The sequence below is a fragment of the Meles meles genome, chromosome X (assembly GCF_922984935.1).
Source record: "Meles meles chromosome X, mMelMel3.1 paternal haplotype, whole genome shotgun sequence".
Classification (NCBI taxonomy): Eukaryota; Metazoa; Chordata; class Mammalia; order Carnivora; family Mustelidae; genus Meles; species Meles meles.
The window spans coordinates 21727778-21741722 of record NC_060087.1 but is presented as its reverse complement, the minus strand read 5'-3'; the positions used below and the strand labels follow the sequence as shown (position 1 = coordinate 21741722).

General features: G+C 36.8%; 1 pseudogene; it reads right to left on the bottom strand.

Moving 5' to 3' along the window:
* Positions 1–246: 246 nt before the first annotated feature.
* LOC123934568 lies at positions 247–584 on the bottom strand (annotated as a pseudogene).
* Between the last annotated feature and the right edge of the window lie 13361 nt (positions 585–13945).

The following is a 13945-nucleotide window of genomic DNA, read 5'->3' as shown; positions in this document are numbered from 1 at the left end:
AAAAATAGAAATTGTCTCAGAAAACAACAGAGCAAATAAATTCCTGAAAAAAGAGTTCTGCACCTTGCTGATCACAGTTATTGAAAGGGTTGTAAAAAAGTTAAAATGCCCTTTCCCTTAAGAGTTTTTGAGTTATCAGCAAATCAACTCATTTCTGAAGAATCCTTGGTCATTTCTTAATACCAAAATTTATGCAGATTTCTCTTTTGAAAGTCTTCTACATTTAAAGAGGCAATCATACAAAATCTATATTCCATACATGATAAATTCTTTGTTCCAGCCAACTCTTAATGGAGGGTAACTAGTACAACACCATCTCCCTGGACAAAAAGCACTGGCATATTCTGTTTTGTTGATTTATACATCTCTTCATATGTTTCCTCATCAATCTCTAGAGTACACACAGTTTCTTCCCCATCTCCCAATATCATATTTAAATGCTGATCATAAGCATGTAATCTGCCTGGAAGCTCCCTGTCATTTCTCATTTTCACATAAATATGCTCATCCAGGCTGAGCCTGATGAGATCCAGGGGCTTTTCTACGGTGTTGGCAGTTTGTTGCCGGTCCACGTCACCCACCATTTTGTTTCAAACCCTGCGCCCTTTTCCAAAAAATGTATTTTGAAATTTACATTTCTGTAGCTGAGCCAATGCGACTACAAATGATAAAACAACTACACTTAACATCAATGTTAATCATATTGTAGTTGAGAACGTTTTTGCTTTACTTTTTTGGACTAGTGGAGCATGCACAATGTGATATTCTAGCATCATATACGCCATAAATTTCCTATTGTAACAGCTTTACTGTTTTCTAAAAATAAATGGTATAGAAAAAGCTTATCTTGTGAATCTTTAAATAGTTTGATATTTATGAAGTTTTACTGCCTCTTCCTAATCATGCAGGAATTTCAAAGTATCTTTAGATGGATAATCAATGTGTTAATAAAGAGAACAGATTAAAACAATAAAAATATTAGGTCAGAGAATTGTATTATACAATAGCATTTTTATAAGGACCCCAAATATGCAAAACTAAACATCATATTTTTAAGGATATAAACAAATATGACAAAACTATTCTTAAAAGGTAAAGGAATGAGGCCACCTGATGACTTCTACTTCTGGAAAAGAGAGCTAGGGAATTATTACCAACTTTCCTGCTGAGGACAATTAAAAGAATTGGATGAACTTTTAAAAACAAATTCCTTAGTGCACCAAACAGCTTATAATAGAATAAGAAATTACCAGACCAAGATGTAAGGGAGGTTGCAAAAATCAAGAGAAGCTCAGGGCTTCTTGAAAGTAATTTTTTTCCCTCAGGGCATCTGCTTCTTGGAAAGCAATAGCTATAAAACTAAACTAGTTTTTAGCAGCCTTGTGGGGATAGAGGAGCAGTAGAGAGAAGAGTAGAGCACACAGATCACATAAATCTGAGAGCTATTGGAATTATCAGGGTATAAAACAACTATCCTTTCTTTAATATATTATAAGAAAGGCTTGAAAATATATGTAGGAAACAAATAACTATAAATGTGACATAGCGTATATGAAAAAAAACCAGACTCACTGGAACAGAAAAAGAATTAAAATCAAGAATTCAATGTATGGGGGTGCCTGGGTGGCTCAGTGGGTTAAGCCGCTGCCTTCGGCTCAGGTCATGATCCCAGGGTCCTGGAATCGAGCCCCGAGTCAGGCTCTTTGCTCAGCAGGAATCCTGCTTCTCTCTCTCTCTGCCTGCCTCTCTGCCTACTTGTGATTTCTCTCTCTGTCAAATAAATAAATAAAATCTTTAAAAAAAAAGAATTCAATGTATGTGCGTGACAACAGATTAACACAGTTTAAGAGAAAATTACTGAACTAGAAGTCAATTAGAGAACATTTACAAAGAGAATTAGTTAAGTGAAAAGTCAGAAAATTACTCTGAATAAAACACTACAACACCAAACTCCAAAACAACAAAACAGAGGATAAAAGTCATAGATGACACAGTAAGAAGCTATAATATATTGTTAGTATCGGTTAGAGGGCAGAAATAATGGGGAAGAGGCAATATTTGAGGAGATAATGGTTGAAACAATTACCAAACTAATGACAGATACCATGACACAGATTCGAGTGACTCAACAAAATCTCCATAGGATGAAATGCAAGTGTGTGCACACACACTCACTAGACACATAGTGAAACAGAAAAAAAAAAAAAAAAAGAAAGAAAGGAAAATTAAAAATGATCTAATGAAAGTAAGGTAACCCTCCAAAGGGAAACAGACTTTAAGTCATAGTGGAATTCAGAAGACAATAAAATGATGTGTTCAATTTATTTTTTTAAAAATTAAATTAAATTCTATATCCATATCCAGGGAAGACATTTTTCCATAATTAAAAGTAAATGAAAACAGTTTGGGGCACAAAGAAACAAAACAAAGCTAAAATCCAAATTTACTATCAGCAGACTTGGTATCAAGAAAATACAAAATGTTGCTCATTAGACATAAGGAAATCTCTGAAAGTTAGAGACTCCTGAAGGAATGAAAAGAAACTGCGTAAAAGTAATAACGTCTGATTTTAAAATCTACAGATTCAAATACACAATAAAATAAGTCAAAAGATAATTTAATGAGAATAAAGTATTCTGGGTTTTTTTTAATTGGGAGAAAGGTAAAGATATTAACGAACATTCTATTCTGTTAATACTTTCAAAGGCAAGAGAATAATAAATTCAGCATTGAGAACAGTAGTTACCTCTGAAAAGGTAGGATAAATATATAAAATGGGCCTATAAACTAGAAGGAGGAAGAGGCTGTCTTCTAGTACTTATGTTGGATGATGTGCTCTTGGGTACTTATTTTATTACCATGTTTCTTAATGTATACATAAAGTACCTAGTATGGACCAAATATATTTAGTAGTATGTACCAAATATTATATAGTTTCATTTAAAAATTACCTATTAACCAAGAATCAGAAATTACATTTTATAAAATGATGGTCTGGCATAAATAAAAGTGAATAGAAGAGCTGATTTTGAGAAGTTTATCAACAATGTATATTATTTGTACAACAGTTAAAAAGCAAGCTTCTCATAATATTTTGATGATTTTATGAGTGTAATCAATCCAATTTGTTCAATTATCATTCCTCTAGTAGACTTGTATTCTTTGTCTGATTAGACGTACATCAAAATGATTTTTTTTTTCTTAGTTCCTTCATGTCACACAGTTCTGGATAGTTATTACATACCATAAACACTACAATTCTGATTTACCTCTCACCAATCCTGCAAATTAGCACTAAGAAAAATCAGCAAATGCATGTCCCACTTCAGAATGAACAGATGCATTTGTATGACTGTATTCTCATTTGTGAGCAGACATGCTCATTCCAAACATAATTTCATCATCTTTATAAAAAATGTGGACTAGTGGATTTTATGTCATGTTTATATCAAACATTTAAGAGCTATTTATATGGAAATAATTTTCTTAATTTACTATTATCAGTTTGATATAAAATTACATTTATTTATTCCTATTTATAGTCATTTTTGGGTTTGCATTTTTATCCTTTTTTTTTGCATTTTTATCCTTTTTATTTAAGCTCATTTTTGGATATATATAAAATACTAATAGTGTTAAAAATGTTTTATACTATATATGTACACAAACTAAAATGACAAACTCTACTATATAAATGTGTGTGTCTTTGTGTGTGTAGTACTTAGCTGATTTCAACAGTTTATTGTAATATGTAGCAACTAATCCATGTGATTCTTAAAATAATTATTTTCTACGTTTTTAGATAATCCTTTGTACACGATTTTGACCATAATCCTAATAAGAATCATAATCCCCTTATAAGTCACTTTAACATTTTACTGGAATATGCCAATATTTCATTTATGGACAATCACTTGGAATCTCAGTAATTCTGAATACTGTAGAAGACATAAAGATATTTGAAAAACCTTCCATGTTATAAAAACTACTCCACAAATAATGGTTTGGTTTGGTTTTGTTTTGTTTTAAGATTCATTCATTTGACAGACAGAGATCACAAGTAGGCAGAGAGGCAGGCAGAGAGAGAGGAGGAAGCAGGCTCCCAGCTAAGCAGAGAGCCTGATGCGGGGCTCGATCCCAAGACCCTGGGATCATGACCCGAGCCGAAGGCAGAGGCTTTAACCCGCTGAGCCACCCAGGCGCCCCAAATAATGGGCTTTTAAATGTATGCTATTTGGAGAACACCTCAGGCTCTCAGGTTGAGCTTATTTACTCAGAGTTTAACTTTGACTTGAACAATGTTGGATATTCCTGGGGTGGGGGGTGGATATTAAAAAGTAGAAAATTAAATTTATGTTTGGGAGAAAAAAAAACAGCTATTAGGGATGCAGTCATAGTGCCTCTCTGACACAGCAGATGGTCCCATAGAGGAAAGACTTAAAAAGTCTTTAAAATAGAATATCTACTTTATATCAATAAATATTTTACATTTCAAAAGGACCAAAAAGGGAATTAAACCAATACTGAAAATATGGATAGATGAACCTAAGGCTATATGAGACTGATTATAGGACCACCCAGAAAAAATAATACATTCATTTTTTTTTTTTTTTTTTTTTACCCAGGACTATAACCAAATACTTCATGTATACATTCCCAGATACAAAAAATCTACAAAGAATACTGAGTTTCACATAGTAAGTTTGTTGTTGGTAGCAGTACTGGTATAGCGATTCTAAACTGCATTGTGTTTACCAAAGAGTACTGCAAATGATAGATATATTGATGTCTTCCTGGTGGAAAAGGGAGATAAAACTATTAAGTGGGGGAAAATAAGGAACAGTCTGTGGGGGTATATATGAATTAGAAACATCAATGTGAGTCTTTCATGTAATAATTCCACCTCTGTCTACTGTAAGAACCTAGAAATAACAGCATTGAGAGCAGGGAGCACTCCCAGATCAGTCTGCGCCCAATCAGGAGATAGAAATCACAGTGTGGGCTGGGGCGCCTGGGTGGCTCAGTGGGTTAAAGCCTCTGCCTTTGGCTCAGGTCACCATCCCAGGGTCCTAGGATGGAGCCCCACATCGGGCTTTCTGCTCAGCAGGGTGCCTGCTTCCTCCTCTCTCTCCCTTCCTGCCTCTCTGCCTACTTGTGATCTCTGCCTGTCGAATAAATAAATAAAATCTAAAAAAAAAAAGAAAAAAGAAAAAAGAAAAAAAAAGAAATCACAGTGTGGGTTAAAGAGGGGGATGTTTAATAAAAAATAGTTAATAATCTGAGATAGAGGATTGGCTATAACATATACAAAAACTGTATATGGTGCTCTTTGGCTGAAGGAGAGTACCCAAGTAAGGACAGCTTGGAAGGGAGCCCTTCCCAGGGCTGGGTTTCAGACCTCACTGGTGAAAGGGGTAATTCAGCCCCCTAGGCAACAGGGAAGTTTCCTTGTTCCCCAAAGCCAGAGCTGGTTTAGAATCATTATCCTTGTTCCCCAAAGCCAGAGTTGGTTTAGAATCACAACATAAGCAGGAGGCAACCTTTCAGAGTACAGGCAAAGAATAGGGCAGATAGCAACCAATATGCAACCACTGGTGTGTGTATGTGTGCACGCACACACACACACATGCACACATACACACACAGGAGGTGAAAACCCTGTGGGCCATGGGTGAGCAGCACGGGGCCTACAGAAGCATTTGGCAGCTGTAGGGAGGAAGCCTTGGAGGCACTGGTTTTGACAGAACAAGGATACAAAGGTGCCAAGGACCACACAATCTGGGCATGTGGTAGGGGCACAGGTCCACCCTATCTCTTCCCACCTATGCTGCGGTTCCAACCATGCCCTTAAAGGGCCCTTTCCTCCTGTCATGACCTCTCCAGTGTCCTCTTTTTGAGAACATTTAACATCATTCTCACTTTCCAGGAGATACACTTAAAGGAATTTTGTGTATTATCATAGAATATATGTAATGTGTGTACCTGAAACTGAGAGGTAATAAACTGATCACTGTCACAACATTTAACACCCAAATATTTGTTTCTAAATACTACTACTCTTTAAAAAGATCACAGCTCCTTGAATTCTAGGTCTGGATTGACTCTAGGTCTGGATGCAGAAGGAACTAAAAGCTTGGAACTTCTTGCCAAAGACTTGCTCCAGTAGCCATGGGAATAGCCATCAGCTTGAAGGGGCTCCCAATGATCAAAGTTTGTTCAACTGAGCATCCAAAAGGCCAGCGACCGTGAAGGCTAGAAAACAGTTAGTGAGACGTTGGGGGTGGAGGGGTGAATCCATTAAGGCCACAGTAGTACTCAAAAAGATGGAATGATAAAGGAAGATAACGTTCTTCTTTATAGAAGAATGATAGCTAAAAATATATGTGGAATGAAACAATTCAAAAGTCACAATTAGCAATACATAATCACTGCTTTAGGCAGGGATATCAAAGTATGCTCAAACCACTGAGGGCAAGTTCTTGGGGACTTCCATATTCACTACCTTGAGAAGCGTCACCCCACTGACCACGTGTAACTGCAAAAGAAAAGGGTATCTTTACCAAAGATAAATGTGGAAAACTCCCAACTTAACTGTTACCAGCCTAGCAACCCCAGTAACAGGGCAGATTGACATTATGTGTCTCTCTGATGCAAGGTATCGTGGGCCTTCAGGGTTTTGCACCAAAGAAGGGGCATTTTCTTCAGCAACATTTGTGATCTGAGCATGGGTATGACTATGGACTACCATCGTACCATCTTTCCAAACTGGGAGAGATGGCTCTTCTGCTTTGGGGCTCTGTTGCTCAATTTTTGCTTCTCTGTAAACTTCTCTTTGCTCACCACACTCATGAGAACCTTTCTGCACATCAGATTCTCTCTCAGACCTGCCGCCCTTTCCCAGTCTCTAGGGACTTACGGCAGTGCATTCGCTCAGAGTTCATTCCCTCCTCTCTCCTGCTGGGCCCTCAGCCTTCAGCAACTGGTGATTTGCCCTGAAAGGCCTACAGTGCCTTAAGGGGACTTTTAACCAGTGCTTGCCCTCACAGAGCTTGGTGGCACTTTAACCTGATAAAGGTTTGCTATGTCTTGGAGCGAGTTCTCTCATTTCTCCAGCTCTAAGCTTGGCCTTCAGATGGCTGATGCCTGGCCCCACTCACCTCGCAGATGACTTTCTCAACTCTCCCTGCTTGCACTACTCCTGCGCATTTAGTGGAAGTTGGTAGAAACAGTGTGACAGGTCAGGGCAGATTCACGCTGGCTCCCGCTCAGCCGGATTCTAATCTATCACATGATCCCATTCACTGCCATTAAAGTCCGCCGACACCTGGCTGGTGTTCCTTAATTCCATCTGTGGCAGATGTCTTCTCCTGCTGCTGCTCCATTGGAGTGAAAAGCCAACGTGTACCTCTTCTCTAAGAACTTGTAGCTTTCTAGAATTTAGTCTATTTGGATTTATTTGGATCCTCAGCTCTCCGATATGCTTAAGAATTTTGCATGTCTCATATATTTAGCTTGCTAAAATTGTTATAATGGCAACAACTGAGTGTTTTTATATACTAACCGTAAAAGGAAGTCTGATGTGTTTTAAAACACTTGTACAATACAGCTTATGCGGCTCCTCCCTAAGAGCTATACCCTATTCCATAGCTATTACTCATTTAACAACTGAGGTTGTCCTCTGCTCATCTTAAAATGCAGTTTCTTAGATGTATTTCCAACTTAGTAGCTAACAAAATGGAAAATGTTCTCCTTTTAAGGAATAGCAGAGCTGCATTCATTTTTCTATTGCCGCTGGAACAGATCATCACAAACTTGCTGGCTCAGAAACCAAAGAAACCTAGTTCTGTAGTCACAAGCCTGACACAGGCTCAGCGAGCTAAAATTAAGAATTCAGCAGGTCTGCTTTCCTTCTGGAGGCTCGAGAGGAGACTACGTTGCCTTCCTGTTTCCAGCTTTTAGAGGCAACCCGTATTCCTTGGTCTGTTCCCCTTCCTCTGTTTTCCAAGCCAGCAGTGCTGCCCCTCCCTGATGCTTCATCCGCACAGCCCCAGCCCTCCCTCTGCCTCCCCTGCCTCCCTCCTCCACTTACAAAGACCCTTGTGATCACATTGTGCCCACCAAGACAGTGGAGGCTACTCTCCTTAAGGTCAGCTGATTAACGACCTTAATTCCTTCCTGACTTATAATCCAACATCCTGACAGCTTCTGGGGATCAGGACATAGATATATCAGGGGTGGGAACATTATTCTGCGTACCACAAGATTCCTCATTGCTTGTCCTTCAGAATTCTCCGAAATACTTTAGTGTCCTTTCTAAAAGGACACCATTCTAATTCTTGAAAACTTTACACAGACTATGATTAACCCTAATTTCATCCACAGGGAAGCCATTAAGACCATTTTAAAAATGCATGTACCACACAAAGATAGCAGCACTCCCAAGTCCTAAAACCATTTTTTTGGCAACATTAATAAATTTTACTGGATGGGAATGTTTTCTATGCTTTCACAACACAAGGTTGAAAGTAAAATGCATGTAGAAATTTAACCTTAAATTTATTTTCTTAAAAAAATTTAAAGTAAATTACAGGTTAAAGTGCATATTGTATCAAATATTTTATTGGCATGTCTTAACTAGCTTGAGACTATTATCAAATAGCCCTCTGATAAGGGGAAAAATATATATATGTCTTGCTTTGGAGACAACATACTATGAGGTAAATAATATGCTGAGAATTGGCTGGCAGAAAAGCAAGTCATTTTTTATAATAATCCAAGCATTTTAATGGATAGCTATTTATCAGGCTTTCCTATTATCACTTGGTATTTGAACCATAAAGGTAATTAACTATGAATAAGTGAACCGAGAAATATGCCTACACCTTTCCACCCTTTATCAGCATGACTTTATGATGCACAGTGGTAGGAGAAACGTTTTAGCTAGGAGGCAAAAATAAAATATTAATGCTTTTAATATGGAATGCCTTTATGCCTTTGGAACAATGATTCCATAATCTGAGCCAGGGCTTGGGATTTAAAGGTGTTAGGGTCACACCTGAGTAGCATAGTAGTTCCTTTGCCAGCCCCAAGCGTTCTGACTTAAAACTTCCACCTCAAACCACAGTTCCTTCTATGTTTAAATGACACGTAGCATGACTTACCAATATTGCCATGCCCACTAGCTCTAAGGATTGATAGCTAGAATTGAATCTTTAAGATACTGTTTGTGAGATCCTGGCATATTTCTAGAATTGTTTAATTATAAATAGTAAAATTTAAAGTAATAATAATAAACTGCCAGTACAAATATCAAGCTTTTGTTTGTTTTCCTAAATTTGAGAACATAGACCATCAAAGGAATCATTATATTTTGAAATGCAGCAAGATACCACGATGAATGAAAGCACAGGTTTTTCTCAATGATAGAGAACTTGGGAGAACACACAGGTGTGGGCCCTAGAAAAAATGTAGAAAGTAAAAGCAAAATAAGTTAACTAAATAATTTAACTAAGGCCCAAAGAAGTACATGGTTTACCCATCTAAAGTCACAGATGCTGGACACAAGGTCTATGTCTAAAGTTAAAGGTCAAATGTCAGGGGATAGGAAGAGAAAAGCAGAAAGGGGACAAAAAATAGAGGTCTAGAGCCAGCTTTCAGCCATGAGTACGCTTAGTACACCTGCTTTATACCATGGCCCCATCCCTGGATTTTCTCTTTTATATGTCAGGGAGCAACTGAGGCAAATGTATTTCTTGAGATTCCTGTGTATAGCCTCTCTTGAGAACTTTTACATTAAATAATAATTTAAAATTTGGAGTCCAAGTCAATAATGCAGAAGTGAAGGGTCAAGTATGTCAATCGGATTAACAGGAATGAAATATATAAGGGCTTAATTAAACCTCTTGTGATTTTTCGGACCATCTAATGTTTCACACAGGCCTTGTTGGCATGGTAATATTTGGGGGAAAGAAGTGCACATCCAGTTACAGGTGACAGTAGCAAAGAAAAAACATCCCGAGGATCAGCTTATAGAGCATTATAAAGATGAAAGACAGTATTTGACATCCTGGAGAAAAATCAGTAGGTTGGTATACTTACTTATTTTCATCTTATTTTTTTCTAAAGATTTTCAAATTTACTTATTTAGAGAGAGTGTGTGTGTGCATGAAGGGGGGAAGGGGAGAGGGAGAGGAAATCCTCAAGTAGACTCCCCACTGACCGTGAAGCCCGATGTGGGGCTGAATCCCAGGACCCTAAGGTCATGATCTGAGCCAAAATCAAGAGTCAGCCTCAACTGACTGAGCCACCCAGGCATCCCTAACTTATTTTCATTTTAAATCCTTTGTTTGGCTTTATCTCTATCTAGCACCTAAGAAAATCTCTGGCATATCAAGTCAGCTTAACAAAACAAATATAAAGACAAGTATGTACTATGAAAATTCTACCATTCGACTGGCACAAAAATAGATACATAGATCAATAAAACAGGTTCCAGAACTCAGAAATAAACCCACGCTTATATCGTCAATTAATCTATTATAAAGAAGGCAAGAATATACAACGGCAAATTAAATGGCAATATTCAGTGCTGGAAAAACTGGACGGTTACATGTAAAAGAATGAAACTGGAGCATTTTCTTATACCACCCACACAAATAAACTCAAAATGGATCAAACACCTAAACGTGAGACCTCAAACCATAAAACTCTTAGAAAAAAAAAAACATAGGCAGTAATCTCTTTCACATCACTCTTAGCAACATTTTTCTAGACTTGTTTCCTCAGACAAGAGAAACAAAAAAAACCATAATAAACCGTTGGAGGGGCACTCAGTCGGGTAAGCATCTGCCTTCAGCTCAGGTCATGATCCCTGGGTCCTGGGATCAAGCCCCATGTTGGACTCTCTGCTCAGCGGGGAGCCTGCTTCCCCCTCTCCCTGACAGTGTCCCTGCTTATGCTTGCTCTCTCTGTGTCAAATAAATAAAATCTTTAAATAATTACAATAATAATTATTATAGTTATAATAAACTATTGGGACTACAAATAAAACCTTTTGCACAGCAAAGGACAGCAACAAAACAAAAAGGCAATCTACTGAATGGAAGAAGATATTTGCAAATGATTTATCTGGTAAGGGCTTAATAACCAAAAGACATGAAGAATTCATATGATGTAACACCAAACAAAAAAATAACAATAATAATCTAATTAAAAAACAGGAAGAGAACCAGAATAGACATATTTCCAAAGAAGACATCCAGATGGCCAACAGATACCTGAAAAGATGCTCAACATAACTAATCATCAGGGAAATGCAAGTCAAAACCACAGTGAGCTCTCACCTTATACTTATCAGATGGCTGGAATCAAAAAGACAAGTAATGGTGTATGTGGCTGGCTAAGTCAGAAGAGTGTTCAACTCTTGATCTTGGAGTCATGGGTTCACACTTTATGTTGTGTGTAAAGATTACAAAAAGAAAAATAGATAAACTTTATTTTTTAAAAAAGACAAAAGATAACAAGCACTGGCAAGGATGTGGGGAAAGGGAATCCTGCACTCTACATTACACTGATAATATAAATTGGTATAGCCACTGTGGAAAAAAGAGTATGAGGATTTTTCAAAGAAATTAAAAATAGAAATACCATGTGACCCAGTAATTTCACCTTCTGGGTATTTACTCAAGAGAATGAAAACCCTAACTGGAAAAGATACATGCACCCTTATGGTTATTGCAAGATTATTTACAATGGCTAAGATAAAAAAGCAACCCAAGTGTCCATCAATAGATGAACGAATGAAGACAAGGTGGCATATATATATATATATATACACACACATACATATATATGTGTGTACACACACACACACATACACACACACACTATAGAGTATTACTCAGCCACAGAAAAGAATGAGATCTTACTACTTGTGACAACATGGATGGACATAAGAGTGTATTATGTTAAGTAAAATAAGTCAGAGAAAGAGAAATACCATATGATTTCACTTATATGTGGAATCTGATAAACAAAAGAAATGAACAAACAAACAAAAGCAGAGAAAGACCTATAAATACAGAGAACAAACTGATGGTTGCCAGAGAGGAGGGAGGTGTAGAGAAAATGAGTGAAGGAGAGTGGAGGATATAGGCTTCCAGTTAAGAAATGAGTAAGTCATGGGGATGAAAGGTTCAGTATAGGAAATATAGTCAGTGGCATTTGTAATAGTATTTTATGGTGACAGATGATAGTATACTTGTGGTGATAAAAGCATAACTTATAGGCTTGTCAAGTCACTCTGCTGAATACCTAAAACTTATGTAACATTGTGTGCCAACTATACTTCCCTAAAAAAATCTTAGCATTCTGAAATGGGGAAGTGTGTTACACATTAAAATAATACAATAATACAGCAATCTGGTTGTTTGCTCATGCCTGTGTACAAATGGTATATGATACGGCAATAATAGTTATTCATATAGCTGTAATATACAAATACAGTTTATCCCATTCCATGAAATGCCTTAACAGTTTTCTTCAAAATTTTTGTTATGATGAATATGGATAAATTAAAACATATGGTGTATAGAGGACATGCATGAATTACCCAAAAGAAAAATACTATAAATGCTTGTCTTGTTACAGGGTTGTCTTTTACTTTAAAAGGCAATTTTTAAAATCCAAAATCTATAGTCAAAATATTAGGTATTCATTCACATTAGAGAATATCAATATACTTCTGAACAAATAGAGTAAGTGGTTCTTGGTTCTTTTGTGTATTTGTTTTGCTTTGTTTTGTTTTTTGAGAGAGAGTGAGAGAAAGCAGGGAAGGGAGGGATGGGGAGAGGGCGAGAGAGAATCTCCAGTGGGCTCTATGCCCAGCCCTGAGCCTCCTGCAGGGCTTAATCTCTCCACCCTGAGATCATGACCTGAGCTGAAATCAAGAGTCCAACACTCAACCAACAGAGCCACCCAGGTACCTCTAATAAGTGGTTCTTAAAAAGACTTCCACTACTGGGGGGTGGGGTTATGGACATTGGGGAGGGTGTGTGCTATGGTGAGTGCTGTGAAGTGTGTAAACCTGACGATTCACAGACCTGTACCCCTGGGGATAAAAATACATTATATGTTTATAAAAAAATTTTTTTAAATTAAATTTAAAAAAAAAGACTTCCATTATTTAAAATATGCTTTCATTCACACACACACACACACACACACACACACACACATGTCAATCAATACCCAACCTTTATAAAAGCAATTACATTTTACAAAATAAGGGTAGTCCTTTGATTTTTGTCTGGAATTACCAAGTATTCTTTTTGGAAAATTCTTTTAGCGTCTTGAAATATTCTGTTTGTTTGTTAAACAAGAGTGACACATTTACTATAATAATGTGATACAATTAAAAGTACACAGTGATTGTCATTGTGCTTGGCAAACATAATTGTCCTTTGTTTTTGTAATATCTCATCCCTTTTAAAGTCACTGAAAATTTAGGTTATTCCTCAGGGACATGCATAAGAGGAGATAGCACTTATATTTTCTAATTTAAGGAAGATGTTACATTTATAGCCATTCAGCTATGTTTTTCATTAATTAAATACCATATTCAGCAATTACTTACTTTTTGTGTATTATCTGCTTTTCCTTGTTAGAATCACTACTTTCTGTTCTATCATCATTTTGCATGCTGAATGTTGGTATTTTCCATACACTATTATTATGTTGAGGCTTTTAGCGTTTTAAACACATTTAATTTAAAAACAAAATTGTACACATTTTTATCTTTGTTGATTCTTATCACCTCTCTCAGTGTTTTCTAAAACTAGGAGGAAAAAAAAAAACCTCTGCATTGTCAATACAATCTATCTTGATGTTTAAACAAAGGTACAGTTATATTTAAATTTTTTTTTTCAATTTCAGGACTATGCATTTG